Source organism: Cupressus sempervirens, chromosome 10 (genome assembly GCF_028749045.1).
Source record: "Cupressus sempervirens isolate cs-2001-9-10 chromosome 10, ASM2874904v1, whole genome shotgun sequence".
NCBI classification, from domain to species: Eukaryota; Viridiplantae; Streptophyta; class Pinopsida; order Cupressales; family Cupressaceae; genus Cupressus; species Cupressus sempervirens.
Genome location: NC_143127.1, coordinates 947,317,823 through 947,333,105, shown reverse-complemented (window position 1 = coordinate 947,333,105; position 15,283 = coordinate 947,317,823).

Here is a 15,283-nt window from a genome sequence, read left to right as displayed (position 1 = left end):
AATCGACGTCTGCGAAAATCTGCGTCTACGAAAATTGACATCTCTGCTTGTCACCTGGGTTCTGTGCTGCAAATCTATTTTGTCCTCTTCATATTTTGGCGCCTCTGTAGTTCAGCATCTTCGTATTTTGGCAGACTGTTTTAAGCATTTTTACGCGTAGAAAAAACAACAAAAAAAGTTAAAATTTTTTTTCCCATAGTTAAGCTCTCATTTTTGAAGATTTTGGCTAACTAACTAAATTGCTTTTTTTTGTCTCATTGCAGGTTGGAGCACATATGGAACCACTAACCATGCTTCTTGCAGGTTTTCATGTTGCTAAAAAAATGAACTTGAATGTTTAACCATTTGTCTTTGAATGCATGTTGCTAAAAAAAAATGAACTTGAATGGTTAAACACATTTTTCATTGAATGAATGTTGCTCAAAAACACACTTTTGAATGTCATGGATTAAAATCAACTTTCTTTGGAATGCATGCTTAAAACAAAAAAATTCAATCTTGAATGCCAAGGTAAAGTTGGATTTTTGGACATTTAAGAAACTTTGTTAAGTTAAAATACAAATTTACAAAAATCAATTTGAGTAGTTCCTTGGACTCACCTCTTTTCTAATCACCCATCAAATATTAACCATTGGTTGCAATCTCAGCGCCATTTATGGGGATGGGTCTACTTGAAAAAGGTGTTAAATGTTCCACAATCTAACTCACTCACTTGGTCTTTGAATGTTTGCTTTAACTTTATCAAAATTCTTAAATGGTCAAAACTCTAGATTAAATCGATCACACTTCAAGTTTGGGCACTAAAATTGAACAACAACTGACATGGAGAGCCTCCGGGCGCGCGCTTGAAATCGAATCTCACACACTTTTGTTTTGGGCTTAAAACAAACTCACACTCAATCTTGAATGCCTTAAAGAAAATTAATCGATACTTGACGTGGAGGGCCTCCGGGCGCGCGAGTTTGCTTTTGTTGACCCTAACTCTTCTTATTGTGTGCATTCTTCGATCGATTTACTTTTGTTGGCGCTTCAAGTTGGAATTGAACATTGTCTCTTAAACATGAGTGCTTGCAAAGTCTAGATTAGCACACATAAGAGTCAGTTGGTAAAAGAGCAAGCGTGTTTTTTAGCCCAAGGTCATCCAAGTCTTCTCTCCCCTTGTCGTCTTTCGAGGCCATCTTGGGTGCATAAGATTAGGATCCAAAACCTTGTTTCTTTTTTAGGAGGCCTGCTTGGGGATTTCATCACCCCTTGGATGACCTCAACTCCAGCGTTCCGGCGGAGTATAAGAATCGGGAGGTGAATCGAAAGACACCTCTCTTGGGATCAAGATTTTGTCATTCGGGCTAAGCCTCAAGGAACTTTATACCCTTGAGAAGTGAAAGAGGAGAAGTGGGTTACCGCTCCTCTCGGCTGTGTGACATCCTTTTGGTCTCATCTACGGATTTGGGCCTCACGTACCTTGCGTATATCGAGGACTCCCTAGCTAAACCAATTGTCTACCTTGCAGAAAACCATCTAGGATGTTAATGTGTTTGGAGTGACTGATCGAAACATTTGTAGAACATACACACTCCTTGGCGCAAGTACCACATTCTAAGAACCACAAACTTCTATCTGGGTGTTCCTATCTATTGCTTGTTTTTATTTTACTTGTTGAATGAATGTTTGCCAAACTTGGTCAATCCTAGCTTAGGGCACACTTAGCGTAGTCACTGCCTATTTTGGAAGTTGAACAAGTTGAAGCAAAACAACTGAGATTTTTCCCAAAGCCAAGCAGATTCAGGAATTTATGTCGGAACAACCCAAACCCAAACAAAAGTTTCACAAGGTCAAACTCAAGCCATCTCTAGCATACCAAGAACTTTCAGCCAAGAGAAAAGCAATAACACCAAGCCCACGAATTTCCAAACTCCACAAAGTAGAGGACAAAGCTACCGACGAAGCACTTCAAGAGGCCTGATTAGAGCGCACCATCAAATTTAGCCAACATCCAGGAGTTAATCCTGCTTATGCCTTACCAACTAGGCATGATTTCTATGATTAGACACCCTTGTTTCTCCACATCTTCTTGGATAAGCTTCACTCTAGATTCATCTTTGTAGAAAAGCCAACCATCTTAGGTTATCCCCTTAAGCATTATTAGCTCATCCATCTCATTTAGAATCATACCATCTAGCCAGTAATCGAAATTCTGCATATCTAAGCTTTCAAAATTGTTGTCACCTTGCTAAAAGTTTGCCATTCTTAAAATCTTCCAAATCCACCAATCTCACCAAGGTTATCCCTTTGACATAGCTTTGTCTAGGGTAATCTAGCTTTGTCACTTGTTATCCCTCATCACCTTGAGCTAAAGGTTGGGATTCACAAGTGGTCAATCTCGTGTTCTTCCTAAAGGATCATCAGTCTATCCTTAAGTTGACACAATCACCACCAAGCTTCCACATAGGAAAGCAGACCTTTTGTACTTTGACAACATATCTTTGAAGTTAGAATCCCCAACCCAATCCTCCTTAGGTTTTGTCATATAGCTTTGCCTCAACCTAAGAAATCATTTGCATAGAAAAGCCTTCCCCCTTTTGCATCCATCAGCATTATTGCATCTCATCCCTAGGAGCATTTTTTCATGCCACCCGTCACTCGCTTAGCCAAGAAGAAAGAAACAATGGAGCCCTATCATTTAGATCGAATAGCCTCACCCCCCTTGAGCACTCAGCCATCCTTCAGCCCAGAGCCAGCTATGCCATCACCTACTGACATTGAAGCTTTCATGAACCAACCAGGAAATGCAGTATTGGTAAACGCCATTATAGACAAAAACAAAGAGACAATCATGGCTAATTTTCTAAGGGACAATGTAGGAACCTTTGACTTTGGAAGACCCCCTCCATTATCAGATCCATCTCACCCATTGTTTGGGCAGCTACCACCACCCATAGGCTCTTATGATCCAAATTATCCTCAATATATTCCAAAAGAAGAGCCTCTAGCCAATCCATATGACCCAACAGACCCAAACATACCATCATCCACCCAAGTTGAAATCTCCATGCCGCAAGCCAACCCAGCCACCACCACTCCATCCTTGGTTCATACCTCTCCACTCCAAACCCCCTTTACCCAAAACATCTCACCGTTCACCCCCTTCACTATTGCTACTACTCCCACACCTAGCCTTCCAAATCCACCCATCTCCCAAATCAGTGCTAGCATCTTTGGCCAACCTCAACAATATACAATAGGGATGCCACCCATGGGGCCAAGTAATCAACCTTTTATCGCCCCCAGCTTGTTCACCATAGCCCAAAGCACAATCCCATCATTTCCATTAGGTCTTGGGAGCTCAATACCACCAGCCACAAATCCACAAGCTACTACCTTCACTCCACAAAGCTATCAAATCCCACAAGCTACTGCCAATCTTCTACCAAGCTCCCAAGTTACCCTAGCTCCCACCACCACTCTACCAAGCTTCCAAATCCAGCCACAAAGCTATCAAACCCCATCAGTTCCATTCCCAAGCTTTCAATTCCCACCACCTCCACCACCAACTAATCCATTACCTCCACTTACCAACTACTTTTCAATGCCACTTCTAGGAGGTAATCCACCACCCCAGCCAACCACCAATTATTTGCAGATGCCATCCCAAATGGGGGCACAACCCACATATATTGGTCAAACCCCACAAGCCCTCCGATCCTTTCCCCAAGCCTCACAACCATCTTATACCTTACCTCCACAAAGCAATCCATTTAACCCACAGCCAGCTTATGTTCCTCAATCCCAACCTCAAATCCCATATCAACAGCAAGCCTCGCAACACATGCAGCAATATGCGCCACCTCCCCCTCAACAACCCGTCATCCACCATGCAGCTGCCCAAACAATGTACAATCCCTATCAGCAAATCCCTCATAACCATCCATATTCAATGGCCCCATCCAGCACATACCTACCTCAAGGCACTCCTACATTGGGGGCACCCCAACCATCACCTGTCAATTCAGAGTGGGAGCAAATGAAGACAGCCCTGAAAGCCATCCAAGAAGGGAATGATCCAAAGACATTCAAGTTTGAGAATGTGTGTCCTTACCCATTTGACAGAGCCATTACCACAACACCATTTCCCAAACACTTTGAGGTACCTAAATTTGACAAATTCAGAGGAAAAGGAGACCCTGTCACACATATCAAAGAATTTTACATGCATTGCCAGGACGTGGCATAAAATGATGTCTTCCTCTTGCGCCTTTTTCCCAAAAGCTTGGCTGGACCAGCTCTTGAATGGTTTTATAGAATCCCCTATGGCACAATTAAAAACTTTGCTGAATTATCTGAGGCATTTGTAGCCCAATATGCCCATCTTGTTGAAACAGAGCTATCAATAGTTGATCTTGTCCACACCAAGCAAAAAGGTGGAGAAAGCCTTGCCGAATACCTGCAAAGATGGAAAACCCTTACCACCCGCATATCCTGCACCTTTCTAGAATGCCATGTGGTGAAAATGTTTATTGATAATGCACATCCCAGCTTGGCTCACCACATGACCATGAACTGTTTGCAGACCTATAAGGATATCAAAGAGAAAGGAATGATCCTTGAGCAAGGACTCATCAAAGATGGTGTGGTAAAGATTTACAAAGAGGCCAACCAAAATCAATCACATTCCAATGACAAGTCTAGGTATTGGAACAAAAACAAGCATGTTGCAACAGATGGGGTTACTGACACCAGACATGTGAATATCGTTGGTCCTTCTCAAAACCAGTCTAACCCACCATATCAAACAAACAACCAACAAGCTACCAATTACCAACAACGAAATAACCAAAGCTATCAAAACCACAATACAAGACCCAACTTTCAAGGGTCTAACAATCAAGCTAATGCCATCAATGTAGCTGCAGGGCAAAAGCCCAGATTACAACCTGCACCTAGAAACTATACACCCCTTGGTGAGCCATTGGATGTTATTTTTGAGAAATTGGCTAAGGAAAACCTCATCAAATTTCCTCCTACCCAGCAAATTGATCCAAGCCAATCCAAAGCTGCATGGTACAAGGACAATGAGTATTGCAAGTTCCATAGGGTAAACGGTCACACCACCCTCAGATGCATGAAACTGAAAGACTATGTGCAAGACCTCATTGATCGGAAGGAAATCACTGTTGGTGCCCAAACCTCTCCCAATGTAGGCTTACAGATTTATCAAAATGCTTTTCCTCCACACAACAACCAAAATCCTGGAAAAGCACCTATCCAAAACAACACCAACAATCGCCAGCCAAACCAACAACATGGGAAGAACAATGACCACACTTCATCCTCTATAGACTACGGTAGCCTTATAGGTTGTATATCTGAGAAAGAGCCTTCTGTCAATGTTATCAATATCCGAGGACTAGACAATGAGTGTGCGGTCACCACTCGAAGAGCGCGATTTAACATCGCAGGCCCACCAGTTTCATCAACACCATCAGCTCCATCAAAATGCTGGTACAATATCTTGGAACACCTTGGGAACATGCCAGCCCAAATATCCATTTTAGACCTTCTCCGCACTAGTCCTGTGTACAAAGACATCCTTGACAGTGCTCTCATAGAATCCCATGTCCCTTCTGATATCAATGCTACTGATTTTCGTAATCTTGTTGGACACCTTTCATCCTCATGTGCCCTATCTTTCAAACCCACCGACATACCCGCGGTTGAGCCAGATCACACCCTTCCACTTCGCATAGCCATCATGGTATCCAATTTTGCCGTGAAAAGAGTAATGATAGATAATGGATCAGCCTTGAACATTTGCACCCTAAAATTCATAAAACAAGCTGGGTATACTGAGGCAGATATGATCAGTGAGGTTATCACCATCAAAGCTTATGACAACTTGGAAAGGACCACAGAAGGGACTATTTTGCTACCAATCAAGGTTGGGCCAGTCATTCAAGAGACAGTTTGCCATGTTGTTGATCTAAACCTACCATTTAACATCCTCCTCGGTCGCCCATGGATTCATGCTATGAAGGCCGTTCCATCCACCTACCATCAGTGCATCAAATTTCCGCATCAAGGCACTGAGGTAACCATCCATGCCGATCCAGAACCCTTTGCTTACTGCAATGTAGTTGAAGCTTCATATACAAACCATTGCCCTGGAATAGACATCGGCACAGCCATCGCCAGCTCATCCCACACTTGTAATGACGCAGAAACCATCCTTGCCTCTACCCTATCTACTATAAAGATCAACAACAAAGGATGTGGAGAATATAGTCTATCAGATGCATTTGTTGTCAGAGCAATCCCACTTGATCCACATACCCATGGACGGCCAACATATCACAAAGCTAAGGAGATTCCACCTCCTCGATACAAACAGTTTGGCCCAACCACCTTTGTGTCCTCAAAAACCCCTCTTCATGAGGAGCTCACTCCAGATATCAACAATTGGCTACATAAGGATGCACCTCCAAGAAATCAAGCACGCCTTGATCACTTCAGCCAAAAGTATCCCCAACAACATAAGCTCGTCACTAAAAAATGGAACTATCAAGGAGGTGGACTAGGACTAGAAGAAAGGGGCATGCAATGTCCTATCGAAGCACATGATTGGGAAATAAAGTCAGGTCTTGGCTTTGGCATACCCACAACTGGGGGCACCAACGAGAATGGTCACGCTTTTTCGAACATCCACCGCAACCTTGTTGAAATCGAAGACATTCCTGAGGAAGTTGAAAAGAGAGACTACAACGATATCCCAGACCAAACCTTCCTAGGAGACTCTGTTCTCCGAGAACTATCCATCCATCTCATTGACCTACCACTTGCTCATCCACAACTCATAGATTGGGACCAACCAAGTGTCATACATATTGATGAGTTCGCATCAGAGGAAGCGCTTCTAAGATTCATGGGAGCTGAAACTCCTCATAAGAAGACAAAGCCAGATTCTGCCTACATCTACAAGCTAGATCCCAAGGGGTATTTTGGAGAAAATCCCCAACCTAGTTTTGATACACCCAAAACTGGAACTAAGGTAAATCTGGGACTAGCTAAGGCAGCGAAGAGAACCCCTCAGCAAGAAAATCCAGAGCCACAAGCAGAACATGAGGATTTAGTATTGCCTCCTCAAGATAATCGACCAGAGGTGTCTTCTATTCTAATAGAGGATACTAGAGAAGTCAACATTGGTTCTTCAGAGATCCCTAGAATTGTTCACATTGCTGCATCCCTATCACAAGACCAAGCTGACCTCCTCTTTGAGGTTTTACGAGAGAACATTGGCCAATTTGCATGGTCATATCAGGACATGCCAGGACTCGATCCAAAGCTTGTAGTTCATCATCTTGCAGTCGATCGAAAGATCAAGCCCGTCAGACAAAAGCTTAGGAAAATGCACCCCAAGGTGGCATTACTAGTCAAAGCTGAACTAGAAAGAATGTTAGCTGCTAAGGTTATCTGACCTATCGACTACTCAGAATGGATCTCCAACATGGTCCCTGTCACTAAGCCTTCCGGTGACATCAGAATCTGTACTGATTTTAGAGATCTTAACAAAGCTTGTCGAAAGGATGATTTTCCCTTGCCCAACATAGATATGATTGTAGATCTTACAGCTGGACATGAAATCTTGTCCCTTATGGATGGATTTTCTGGGTATAATCAGATCAAGATTGCAGAAGAGGACCAGCATAAGATAGCATTCACTACCCCTTGGGGAACCTTTTGCTACACCATGATGCCTTTTGGCCTAAAGAATGCTGGGGCTACCTATCAAAGAGCTATGACAGCCATTTTCCATGATCTTATCCATAGCATTTTGGAAGATTATGTGGACGATATCCTGGTCAAATCTCACACCTTCATGGATCATCTTGCTGACCTGGAAAAAGTCTTTGATAGGTTGGCCCAATATTATCTCATGCTAAATCCCAAGAAGTGTGTCTTTGGGGTCACATCTGGCAAGCTTCTAGGCTTCATAGTTTCTAAACGAGGTATAGAGATCGACCCCAAAAAGGTCAAGGCTATCTTAAACATGCCTCCTCCCCAGACACTGCGACAGCTTCGCTCTCTTCAGGGAAAACTTCAATCTGTCTGGCGCTTCATCTCCCAACTTGTAGATAAGTGTACACCGTTTTCACACTTGCTAAAGAAGAATGAGAACTTCAAGTGGGATCTTTTATGTCAGCGCAACTTCGATCAGCTCAAGCAGTATCTCACCAATCCCCCTATCTTGGTTCCACCAGTTCCTGGTCGTCCCTTGATCTTGTATATATCAGCAACACCTACTGCTCTAGGGGCACTTCTAGCACAACATGATGATTATAGCAGAGAGAGAGCCATCTACTATATCAGTAGAACCCTAGTTGGTTATGAAATCAATTACACTCCTATGGAAAAAGCTTGTTTGGCAGTTGTTTTCTCAACTCAAAAGCTTCGCCACTACATGCTAAGTCATACCATCCAACTAGTCTCCAAGATTGACCCTCTCAAGTATATGCTCTCCAGAACAACACTTACAGGCCGTTTGGCCAAATGGGTTAGGCTACTAAGTGAGTTTGACATCCAGTATGTGGACAGAAAGGCAATCAAAGGGCAAGCTATAGCAGATCACCTAGCTGATGCACCTCTAGTAGATGCATATCCTTTGCTCATAGAATTTCCAGATGAGCATATCTGCCTAATTGAAGAACAACCCCCATGGAAGCTTTATTTTGATGGCTCATACACCTCTCATGGATCAGGGGCAGGAATATTATTAGTTACACCTCAAGGAGATTACATTCCAAAAGCCTTCAAGCTACAATTCCCTAGCACAAACAATATAGCAGAATATGAAGCTCTTGTAGCAGGATTAAAGATAGCTGCAGAATGGAATATCACTGAGTTACAAGTCTTTGGTGATTCCCAACTCATCATCAAACAAGTCTTAAATGAATATCAAACCAAAGATGAAAAGCTATTACCCTACAAAGAGCTAGTTGATCAGTTGACCCAGCATTTTACAAAGCTTCAGTTTACACAAGTGCCTTGAATGCAGAACAATGCAGCAGATGCCATGGCCACTATCGGCTCACTCTTGGAAATTCCCCAAGAAGCTACACAGTATGAGTTTTTAGTTGAGCAGCTCCTCACACCTGCCTATGCGAATGAGGATTCAAACCGTGTTCGTATCTTGGTTGGTCCCCAATCCCCTTGGTACCATGAAATTCATGCTTACCTTAACGATGGTATCATATCCCCTCACCTCACACGTACCCAACGCCAGAACCTCATCCGAAAATCATCCCGCTATGTTATCATAGCCAATACCCTATATCGTCAGGGTTATCACGATACTCTCTCTCGATGTTTAGATGAAAATGAGGCCGCAATGGCATTAAAAGAAGTACATTCCGAACTTTGCGGTGCCCACACGAGTGGTATTGTCCTAGCACAAAAAATCCTTAGAGTAGGCTACTATTGGCCTACCATTGAAGAATACTCTTGTGACTTTTTCAGAAAGTGTCTCCCATGTCAGCAGCATGCAAATCTTGTGCACGCTCCAGCACAGGATCTACAGCCTATTGCACCACCTTGGCCTTTGGCTTGTTGGGGCCTTGATCTGGTTGGAACTATCACCCCTCTCTCATCTGATGGACATAAATGGATAATAACAGCTACAGACTATTTCACTAAGTGGGTGGAAGCAGTCCCCCTAGTCTCAGCTACAGGAGTTCAAGTCTCCAAGTTCATCTTGTACCACATTGTTTGCCGCTTCGGCATCCCATCCACCATCTTCACTGACCATGGAGGTAATTTTGAAAATCTCAACATGGAAGAATTATGCACTTCCCTCTGCATCCATCACCACTTTTCTAGCCCACATTTCCCACAAGGTAACGGCCAGGCAGAGGCAACTAATAAAACCCTCCTCAAAATCCTAAAAAAAGTTGTCAATGATTCCGGCCGTGATTGGCACCTTCAAATAAATCCGGCTCTATGGGCCTATCGAACATCCTTCCGTACATCCACAGGCACAACTCCATACTCCCTAGTCTATGGTGCTGAAGCGGTATTACCTATAGAAGTTGAACTTCCCTCACTACGCATATCTTTGCGAGGGAAAATCTCAGATGAAGAATACAGAGTAGCTCGACTCACCTAGCTAGATCTCTTAGACGAGAAGAGACAACAAGCCTATGACCATCTCACAGTCTATCAAACTCGTCTCAAAAGGAATTTCAACAAGAAGGTGCTCCCACGACACTTTCAGCCAGGTGACATGGTCCTCAAAGAAAATATGAAAGTCCAAGCAGATCGAGAAAAGAAAGGCAAGTTTGAACCTACATGGCTTGGTCCCTATGTGGTTACTGCCTCCTTTGGCTCCGGAGCCTATCAATTATCTACACCAGAAGGAGAACTCTTGAATGATCCCACTAACATCATTCATCTCAAGAAGTTCTATGCTTGAAGATCCTTGGTATACCCAGCTTTTGAAAAAATACAAAAAAAAATAGTAAAGAGAAATAAGCGTCCAATGGTGAAAACTTGGCAATTCAAGCGCCTTGGATAGGTACCTTGGTAAAAACCTGGTAATTCAGGCGCCTTGTGTGCTAAAGACTAATCCATTATCTATCACTATCCTATCCCTCATCCATCCACCCACCATCCCATAAAACACCTACTTGTTCCCTTGGTGTTCCAATCAAATATCCAAAATCTGATGGAGCTTGTCAATACCTCCTGTACAGCTTGTAAATCTTGTACCAAAGCTTGTATTATACCTTGTAAATCTTGTACCATACCTTGTATATATCCAAATCTTGTCCAAAGCTTGTACCATATTCCAGCTTGTAAATAATCTTGTATCCTATCACATGCACACATAGAATCCTATTTTCCTTAAGCTTTTCACAAACCATCTACCTATCCACCTATCAACTATTATAGACACCCCATCCTTCACAAAAATTTCCATCTCACAAAAAACCAAAACATGAACAAACTTGTACATTTGTAACATATCTTGGTCTGTCAGCTTATACATCCTCTTTAGCTTAGTATCATTGTATCTATCTGGCTTTCATGTTAGTTCATCCTTTGTCAACATCTTGCACACATTGCACACCTTGGTTAGATATTCCAATGCATCCTTTAGCTAGATCTCCTATCACCAAAGTGTTATCCTTCTTAGTTCAGCTTGCCAGACACATCACTCATCCAGATCCATCAGCTTAGGTGCTCTCTGATAGATTTTTGCAGGATATAGCTTTCCTCATGTCTGATCTTGGTCCGTTAGTACCTCGTCTTACCCATCTCGTTGGCAAATAGTTCTCTTTTGGATTTTCACTTTCTTTTGATTTGGGATCTTCCCTTTTGGGTCTTGAAATATCTTTTCCAAGCAATCTCCTTGTTCCCTCCTCAAGGTTGCCATGATCTTCCATATCATGGTATGCTGTGAATGGGGCAATTAGAGCGTAAGGTCTTGATCAGGTCTTTTGCTTATTTTCTTTTTCTGCTTGTGGGTTACCTAGTGTCATTTCCACGCTGCCTCCTCTGGGATTCATGTGTGATACTGGGGCAATCCTTGTGTGTTTGTTTTGAGTCAGTTCGTAAGTCCTCTGGACGATTGGTGAAAAGGCCTTGATGTTCTTGGTAACCTTGGCAATTAACCAACAGTCCTATAGCAAATCTAGTGCTCAACTACATGGTGGTACTTCTCTTTGAAGTATCCCCCCGCTCAAAAAGCTTCAATGGATTCCTTTTATAGCGCTCCGCTCCTCCATCTCCCCCCCCCAATCTTGGAAAGTCTTAAGCTTGCTTTACTATTGTGCCTCTGATTTCCCTTTATCATTCTCCCGTAGTGAGAGTTTGAGCTAATTCAGCCCCTTCTCTTCGCCAACCAGCGTCTCAGCTCATCTCAATTTCTTGTACTTTTCAAGAAGTCGTCAAGCCTCATTTCTCTCCTCGCCGCCTTCTTGAGGGGGCATCATCTAAGTCTAGTCTCTCCTCTTCTTATCCGAGACTGGGGCAACATTGTTGCTAAAACATCTTCCTCATGTTGTCTTCATTCAAACTTCTTTGAAATAGTGTTGTCTCGACACTATGTCAAAGAGGGGCAAAATGTAGACACCTAAATTTGATTACACTACTTTGGTAATCTAATTTAGCCATCTCTAAAGGCATCATTAATTAAATTCTTATTTAATTAATCCTTTGTCATCCCCTAGTTGATTAATTTAATTAATCATCTATAGTCCTAATTGATAAATCAAATAATCTATTATTTATCAATTAAATCCTTTTCTCCTATCTAATTCCAAAAATCCCCATTTATTAAATAAATCTATTTGATAAATGAAATCCTCAAATTCAAAAAAAACCCTAACCTATCTCTAATCCTCCATTTAGCCTAATCCACCCCATCCACCCATACTAACCAAGCTTAGCCACTAACTCACCCACCCTCATTAATGCCATCCACTTGCACATCTCTAACATCCCTAATCTAATCCTAAACCCAAGCCTAATCCACCCCCTAATGTTGTCACATTCCTTAAACAAGTTTAAGACTTTCCTAATCCAAACCAAAGTCTCCCCTCAAAAAAACCCAACCACTAATTCATGAGTGCTCTTACAAAACATAAAGACTCTTACAAGCCCACTCATGACTCTTACACCCATCTTCCACACTCTTCCCTCTTCCACACTCATTCCTCTTACATCCCTCTTACATACTCAACCCCACTCATCATGCCTTTAACCAACACCTTACCCTATCCTCTCACACTCATCCTCCTTATGACAAGTGTCAACTTCCCATTGGTGCTAAACAAGCACAATCCATGTGCTCCCCTTTGAGTGCATCTTAGCCCTCCTTAAGCCTTCATCCATCCTTGCATCTAAGCCCTCCATCTCTCTACCCCTTAGCCTATAAATTGAATCCCATCCCAAGCCATTTCATCAACAATCTTTGAGCTAAAGTTACCATGCTATTTTGAGAACCAAAGCCATCAACCATACCCTTATAATGCCAAATTGAGAGCTCACAAAGCTACCAATTTGCCATTACCCATCTCCATTGAAGCAACTTTTGAGCATCTTGAGCATACATCCACAGCAAAAGGACACATCTACAAAATCAAAAAAGCATGGAGTGTTTTCTCTCGTGAGGTTTGCACTTCTTATTTTCTTTCTTAGTCTAAGCATATATGTGAATTTAGTTTTTGGTTTGTGAATGTTTACTTTATTTGTTAATGTTCTTTGCATACTGATTCTGGTTCTACATTCAGTACTTCTTCAAATTTGGCATTGATTTCTAAGAACCTATCTTGTTCTTTTCCAAACATCATATCCCCAAACTCTAGTATTTCTTTAGCCATTCTAGTGATTTTTTGACTACTCACTTCATCAGCCCTATATACTATGAGAGTACTAGTATGTTCTGCACTAGAAATTTCATGTATTCTAGTCTTGTCTCTTTTCTCCATTGACCAAATAACTAGGGCTTGATGATCGTTACTAAATTTCATTCCCCTGTGTGCTTGCAAAATTTCTTCTTCTGTCTTATACTACACATTCTTCTCCTTTCTAATTGAATAAAAAATCATAGCATTAGCTATGTCCCACTCAAGAAAAATTAGAACTCCTAAATCCCTAACTAGTTTCCTCCCAACCTTAGGTGTTAACTCAGCAAAATCATTCAAAAATTTAGATTTCACCTCTTCCTCAATATCAGAATCTGGTTTGTTGGGTTGTTCTACCTTTATTTTCTTACACACTTTATCAAAATTTTCAATATTCCTTCTCCACAAAAAACTATGCAAAAGCCCTAGATTTAACAAAATTTTCATCATTTATGAATTTTTGTGAGGCTTGAACAATAATTGGATCTATCTCCTTACCTTGATAGTCAACAACTGTGAGGTCCAAGGAGTGCATGGGAGGCTCTTGAGGCACTCCTCTTTCCATATCTACAGAAGTAACAATTATATCTCTTTCCCCACCCATCTATCTTAACTATTCTCTCAAAGATGCTTCATCTTCTATTCAGATTGGGGATTGAGTTGGTGAATACTCTTCCACTCGAGAAGAGGGCCCTTGTTCCAACTTTTGTCTTTTTGGTGCACTAGTTGCAGGTGGGCTTTCTAGCCTTGGCCTTCTATGAGAGGGAACATGTTGTATATTCTAAACCATAATGTACCCTTCCCTCTTCTATAACGTGTATTGCTCTAGAGCAATAATCATCGTACTATTAATTCTTCTTTCCACCTCTGTTGCTTTTTTAGGATAGGCTTTAACATATGTAGCCTTCTTCTCATTCATGGTTTACATCATTTCAACAAAATTATTCATCAATACATGCATTCTGGCCCCCTAATATTTTTTATCTTTTAAAGGATTATAATCTGGGTCAAAAGCATTAATGAATTTCAGAACTTTACTGAACATTATCCACTTTTCTTTTCTAGCCTCTTACTCATGTAATGAGAATATATTCCTAATAATATCTTCAAGGAAATATACTTGTTGTGTAATACTTTTGGCTTTTGTCCTCTCTCTCAAAAGATCATAAAATCCCTTTGGGTTAATATACCTTACATGGGATTGTACCATATTGTATCTATCCAAAAATAAGTTGAGGTGCCTCCATCCCTTTTTTTACAAAAAAAAATCATGTGCCAGAGTGATACTCAGGAAGGAAGTACCTTTACCTTTACCAATCATGTCTCTTTCTTCAATAGTTTCGATCTGCCACAATAATTCTTCTATCCCTATCTTCAAAGGCACATGAAAAGGTAGGACATGAGGTTTTCCTAAAAAACCATACACTCTAATCATTGTAGAAACATTATATGGGATTATATCTCCCTAATTGTGACTAACCAAGAGTCCTTTTGCATGATCTTTAGGTCTGATCAACTCTAATAGAGACTGTGGGATTCTAGGGCTATCACCTCTCAAAAGTAATATGAGTCTAGATGCAAAATATCTATCAAATCTCACATAACTGGCATTCCTGGCTTCCCAAGTCATGTCAACACTCCATAACTAGACTAATAACTTTTCACCATCTTTTGTTAACTCTTGTTCCATCCCTTTAGAGAAAAAGGTAACTCCTTTATAAAGACATATGTGCATAAGTAGGGAGTACTCGCAAAAGGGTCTTTTTACCTTTCCTTGTGATATCCCCACCAAACCATTATGAATTTCTTGTGCAAGGAAAGTGGAAAAATCAAGAATACTGCTCATTCCAAACTATAATGTTTGAGCCATAATAAGAATAACAGAGCCC